We start from the raw sequence: 6,831 nt of genomic DNA, 5'->3' as shown, positions 1-6,831 counted from the left end.
TGAGTATACTGAAGTCTAAAGTCTAAAATGAGTAATAGGTATAAACGAGATTTTCTTTTGAATTTAAGCTGGTGCATATCTGTCATTATAAAGAAATTCTTCTAAGTGGAAGTATATGTGCATTAACGTTCAGACGTGTCCTAAGTTTATTGCATGTGTATGTGTGTGTGTGTGTGTGTGTGTATGTGTGTGTATGACTGTACACTACTTTCTGGCTTTTTGTTGTGTTGTGTTGTTATGGTTGTTGTGGTAGTGCTGCATCTCAGGGTCTCATGCATGCTAAGCATGTTCTGCACCCCTGAGCTACCCCACCCCCAGTTCTTAAGTCCTGATGTTTCCATTATTTTTATTTAGTATTTACTCTGGATAACAAAGTTTACTCTATTTGTTTGTTTGTTTTTTGTTTTTCCTTTTGAGACATGGACTCACTATGTAGCCCAGACTGGCCTAGAATTCCAAATCCTCCTGCCTCAGTGTCCTCAGTGCTGGGATTATAGGTATGTACCGCTGTGCATGACAAGTTTACAGTTTTAACATAAAGTTACCCATGTATCTTTTCTCTTTGAATCCACTTGGATATTTAGAGTCTTCAGGTCTCAGTTTTCCTTTTGCTTGAGAAGGAAGCTCTACTTTGGTGCCCTGGAGAGAATTAATTGTAATTAAGTTTATATTATGCTCATGTTTTCATCTTTCATTGTCCTTGAATGCTTTTGAGGACGTCTGGCAAGCTAGAGAAGTCTTTGCCTCTTTCAGACATGACAACCCTGAATTTAAGGTGTGGGAATTATGTTTTCCAAGACAAATCTTTTTTTTTTACTCTAGCTGCTCTTGCAACTGTCGGAGGGAGCACACCTAGGAGGGACATGGTTGCTTTGCCTTTTCAAAAGTGCTAATGAGTTAACTCTGAAGTGATAGTGAGACACCCATGGAAAGTGTGTGGTTTGGCTTTGATGACCTCAGTACAGCGCACAGTATCTCTTCACTGGGGTTGCTGTAATCATTTCAGGGGAGCTGTTCTACTTTTCATCTTGTCAGGAGAAAGCTGTGTGTGTGTGTGTGTGTGTGTGTGTGTGTGTGTGTGTGTGTGTGTGTGTGTGTGTGTGTGTGTACACAAGTGTGCAAAACTTGGCCAACATAATAAAAGCTCCTACTACTACTACCCACTTGCTTACAACAAAGCAGGCACTGTGCTGGTGTCTTGCATCCATTATCGCTTTTGATCTTCCAAACCGTCTCAGTTGAGGTAGTCACCATTGTTACCCTTATTTTATAGTGAAAGAAATTACTTAGGGACACCAGGTCTGCAACCCTGATCTATTGTGTCTCCAGAACCCACATCCCAAGCTATATCTTTACATTCTACATCTAGAACATCAGCAGTGTAGACCCTGCCTTTTTGAACCTGTTGTTCCTGAGAACAGCTGAGTGACCAGAGCCCCTAAAGCACTGCCCAGGGCTGTTAGCAGATGTAGGGAACAGGGAAAGGGAACATTAATAGAACCTCTGTAGTAAGTCCTAGTCTCCTGCGAGCCACAAAAGTACAAGGCGAATTAACTTACTATACAGGAAAGATAGGAAAAATAAGACTGAGAAGAAACTGAGCTTTAGGGCTGATCAATGCTGCTCTGGGCGGCAAAGAGGAAGGCCCAGAGCTTGCACACCTTTATTCAGTACACTGGGAGAAACAAATGTAGCAAATGTCTCAAGACAGAGAGTTCAGTATAGTGAGGCAGCAGAAATCCTAGAACAATGAGGAACTATGCAGATGAAGATTTGGTTCCTCCCAGGATGTCTCCGGCTGGAGTATCACAGCATCTCGGGACCTTTGAAGTCTTAGCTGTGACTGGAGGCGAAGATGGAATTATGTCTCAACATGCCTGTAGCTGGCATGTAGACAGGAAAACTAGGCCCTAATCATGATTTTTCCCAAAAATTATGTAGAATTGCTTCCGACATGCAGGTGCTCTCCCTGTCTCCTCCCACACACTTGGGGTTGGAGGATGGGCTAAGCCAGAGGGGAGCAGGAAAGGAGAACAGCTGAGCATTGTGGTGCATGCCTGTAGTCAGTCTCTGCTCTTGGGAAACTGAGGCACAAGGATTGCTGTGAGTTTGAGGCCAGCTTTGGCTGCATAGTGAATTCAAGCTCAGTCTCAGCTAAATAGCAAGACTCTGTCTCAAAAAACAAACAAAAAGGGGGCCGGGCCGGGGATGTAGATCAGTAGTTCTGCAAGCCCAAGGACCCAAGTTTGATCCCTGGTACCAAAAAAAAAAAAAAGGTTAAGATCAGACTGCACCTTGACCATCAGGCCTGCCAGCTCCCAACGAACCTTTAACAAGATTGACCAATATCTGGCCCAAGCTGGGGCATGGCATTCTCCAGGCTGTCATATCTACTCTCAGGAGCCATGAGTGCCTGCCAATAGGGAATCCTTTTGGAAGTGTGCTCTTTGCACCATGTCTGTGCAGGTGATTTCTCCTGGACACTGCCTCAATGCACCTGCTGAGGAACCAGGATTGCTGGCTTAGAGGAGGCTTTGTTGGTTTTATCTTCACAGTATGCAGGCTTCGAAAATCAAAAATGTTTATGAAGCCTGTAGCCACTTGTAGAAATTTGCAAGAAGTCGAAGGCCTTCTCTCAAGATCCATCTCCTCTCCCAGAGTTTCCCAGTGAGCATGCCTAGATTGAGTCCAAGTCGTGAGAAATTATTACTTCTCTCACCTCATCTCATCTCTGACCACCAACAGCTTTGTCTGTCTACCCCAGGGTGCTGTGAAAATGTTATTTTTTGCATGTATCATGGTGTGAAAAGTCTGGAAAGGGCCAGGGATTTAGCTCAGAGGCTCCACACTTGCCTGCAAGTACAAAGTCCTGAGTTCAATTCTGAGAACCAGAAAAAAAAAAAAAAAGTCTAAAAGCATTTTTCCCAACTATCCTCCAGAGGTTGGAATGGTCACACTCAGGCCTACACTAACTGTTCCTTCCAGGGGTTGGGCTTTGAGTGGTGAGTCTGTCTTTTGGCTGGGTCTGAGTGTCCCCAGGCTGAAATTAGGTACTTAACTCACCCTTTAAAGAAAAAAAAAATCTTGTCTTAAAGCTACAGCTTTTCTTTAAAATACAATTAAAAAATTTCAATTTCCTTGCTTCCTTTTTATCTACTTTTTATTTCTTTTATCCTACATCCAATCCAAGCCTAATTTTTTCTTTCCAATTCTTCACTTTTTATTTCTTTTATCCTACATCCAATCCAAGCCTAATTTTTCTTTCCAATTCTTCTGTTCTTCCTCCCCTCCTTACTTAGTATCCTTTGCTGAAATGGCGATGTCCCTATCACAGCCCCTGCAGGGAGAGGTTGGTAGCCCTGGCCTGCAGCAAAACTTCCTTCCAGTCTCAAAGCTAGCAGTCCAGCCTGGTGGAAGGAAGAGCCCTGAGCAGTTCATGGCTTCCCGTTGAGGACACCATTCTCATCTCTAGTGTCCCTAGACAATGCTGACAAACCTGGAGATGTCCCTCACTTCCCCAGGAAACCAGGGACCTCTTGTGCCAAGAGCTAACTTGGGAAATGTACTAAATTTTCACATAGGCCTTTAAATCTTTGTGCCCAAAGAAGCCCTGAATAAAGTGAGGTCAGAGTTTGTCTGAGTAGAACTTGCCTGGTTGAGATAACACAATAATAATGTGAGGAAATCAGGGCAGAACTAGCCAAGGATTAGGCTGAGAAATTTCCATGCAGTCTACAGAGTCACTCTAATTATGAGCATGTGAAAACCCTACTGTACACATCCTTGAAAAGGCTGAAAAATGCTAATTAGGATGATACAGTGATAAGTCACATTTTTCTCTTTTTATCGAGAAATTATTTTGTTTGTTGCTGGTCCTAGAGATCAAACCCAAGGCTTTGTACATGCTAGACAAATGCTGTTCTACTGAGCTGTTATCCTCACCCCTGCCTAAAGATTTTTGTTGTGGTTTTATGACCTTTATAACAGAAAAACTGAATAAATTTACAGTTAAAAAAATCAAACCTACCTGGGTATAGAGGCACACACCTATAATACCGCCTACTTGGGAGGCTGAGGTAGGAGGATTCCAAGTCCAGGAGGCCAGCTTGGACAACTTAGGGAGACCTTGTCTCGAAATAAAAAATAGAAAGCTGAGGATGTAGCTCAGTGACAAAGTGCCCCTGGGTTTGGCCCCTAGGACTGCAAAAACACAAAACAAAAACCTGAGGGACTATTGGTATAGCTCAATGGTAGAGTGCTAGCCTAGCTTGCATAAGGCCTTGGGTTCCATTCCCAGCACTACAAAAAACAACAGCAAAAAACCCCCCAACCCCCCCAACCCAACAACCTCATTACTTCACACTCTTTATGTGGCTTTTTGATGATATATAAAATGCATACAAATGAGCCAATGACAGGTTCTGAATGCCGTGTGGTTTCTGAGCCAACAGCTTGGGTGTTCATCATAGCAGGACCTTGGTGAGTTTCATCTGTCTTCTCCCATCTTCCTTGCAACCTGCAGAGCTAAAGAGAGGTTTGTTTTCTAGAACAAGGTGTCTGTGACTCTGACCATTCCTAAGCAAAGTTTTCATGCCTCCACCAGCTCCCTTAGAAGGAGGTGTGAGGGCTGGGTAGGGTGTCTTGTACATGGACCCAGGCACCTTTGTGTGCAGACTCAGGCACTGGAAGTCAGCTTCTGGGGGTGTCCTAAGAGCTGTAGTCTCCTTGTCAAAATAGAACTCTTTCATATTGGTCCTGAAAGCCACACAGACATCTTCAGCAGCTCTGCCTTGGGCGGATGTACCCACATGTACTGATCTTGGGGTTAGTGGTCTTTGCAGGAAGTCAAGGTTCTTTGCAGGCCTGGAAGGAAGCATGGCCTGCTTGCCTGTACAGCTCTACCCATGGCCTCCCAGAGACAGCAGCAAGAATCCAGGAGCTCTGGGACCCAAGATGCTTCTCTGTAGCAACTTCCTCATCTCTGCTTACTTATGCTGGCAAATAGGTTCTCTTTTACAAAATCAGCCCCCTTCAACTCCAGAGAAAAAGCAGCTCAGTCCTCCTGAAGGGCCCCCAAAGAAGTAACCCCAGGATGGACGCTCCAGCCAACCAGGTACAGCAGCAGCACAGGTTTTTGTCTCCACAGACTGCTGTGTGGCTTTGATCTGACTGTCATAGGATGCATTTGCTCCCACAAACAGGGACCTAAGAGGCAGAGAAAGCTTGGAGTTCAGATTTAGCTAAGTATTTAGAGGAGGCAATGTAGGAGCTGCTTTCTAGGGAAGCTGAGAACCATGTTGTGATCTCATTGGGGCCTGTGGTTGTCTTCTCCCCAGGTGAGCCAAAGCCCCTTGGGATGTCGGCTATCAGGAGTGGGGACCAGCAAGAGACTTCACAGCACTCTTTACCCCTTTGCTAGACGCTGTGGCTACCCTCATGTGATGAATATGTGGCCTGCTGGAGGAAAGAAACTTGCACAATCAGACAGAAATAGGAACCTGGAGGGGATTGGGCAATGAGTTGTTGAGAAAAACTTGGGGAAGAGCTCAGTTTCATCTGAGTCATGTCTAAGATCTGAAGAGGCCCTGAGAGCTTGAGGCACCCGAGAATGGTCAGAAGGCAGAGGCCCAGTGTTTCCTTTCTTCCATCTGTCGGACTGTGATTGGGCATGGGGCTGACTCTGGAAGGGGTGAGCAGGGTCAGAGGTTTGAAGTCATGACTAAAGTAGAGGCTGCTACAGCTCAGGGTCACCAGGCATCTCTCTCTTTAACCCAGAGTAGATTAAATTAGTGTTTCTTGATAACTCGGAAATAGGAGTGATTTACCTTAAACGATAACCTGGGGGCTGCCTCTGTGAGAGAAGCCTCAGAGAGTAGATAGCTCCTGTAGCCTTGGAAAGGGCTTCTACCCAGGTGGCTCTGCGGAGGAACTGAAATTCCTCAGAACCTTTGCTTTTCGAGTTTCTGGGTGAAGGTTTCTCAGATGCACAAGGCCCTTCTTTTAGGAAAGTGAATCTCTCCTACCTCACCACATGGTGTCGTCTTCTCTGGGGGCCTTCACCCCTGTTCAGAGCTTTGAACAGAGACTGTTCCAGAAAGTACAAGCCCCTAGACATGAAAATTTGGAAAAAGGATTAGATGAAACAGAATGTAGAGAGATTACCTGGCTTTTCCTTTGATCCTCTGAAAAGTTAATTAAGCGATTTTTTTTCTCCTTAAAATGTTCCTCCTTATAGGGACTGGGAATGTAGCTCAGTTGTAGAACATGCTTGAGCTTCTTTAAAGTGGAGATAATGATTGTCTTCCACACAGAAGTGTCATGTAATAGTGAATGTAACATGCTTAAAACAGTGCCCAGAGCTAAATATTGGTGTTGCCAGGGACATATTGAAGGACTTTCATTAAACTCATAGAAAGGAGAAGTGGGTGCTAAACCCTGGTGTGCATTGATGGTGAAGGGGCATCCCTGAGAGATTTCTTCATAAAGATAGGCCTAACCTGGGTGTATGGCACACATCTGTAATTCCAGCACTCTTGCAGGCTGAGCCAGGATGATCAGGAGTTCATGCTGAGCCTGGGAACTTAGCAATTTAGCAAGATCCTGCCTCAAAATTAAAAATTAAAAAAGGGCTGGCAGTATAGCTCAGTGTAAAGGCCCTGGGTTCACTCCCCAGTTCTGCATAAATAAATAAATACCCAAAGAAAAGCTGTAAATTCTTTCGGGTCTCCACATTCATGCTGAGGCCTCACATTAGAGGAACAAGATTCTCTCTTCACCCCTAGTTCCCAAAACAATCTTTTCCAGGCATCTATTCCTATTCTCCCGCCACAT

This window comes from Fukomys damarensis, unplaced genomic scaffold (genome assembly GCF_012274545.1).
Source record: "Fukomys damarensis isolate Sample0158 unplaced genomic scaffold, DMR_v1.0_HiC HiC_scaffold_13, whole genome shotgun sequence".
Lineage (NCBI taxonomy): Eukaryota > Metazoa > Chordata > Mammalia > Rodentia > Bathyergidae > Fukomys > Fukomys damarensis.
This window is presented reverse-complemented; position numbering follows the sequence as displayed.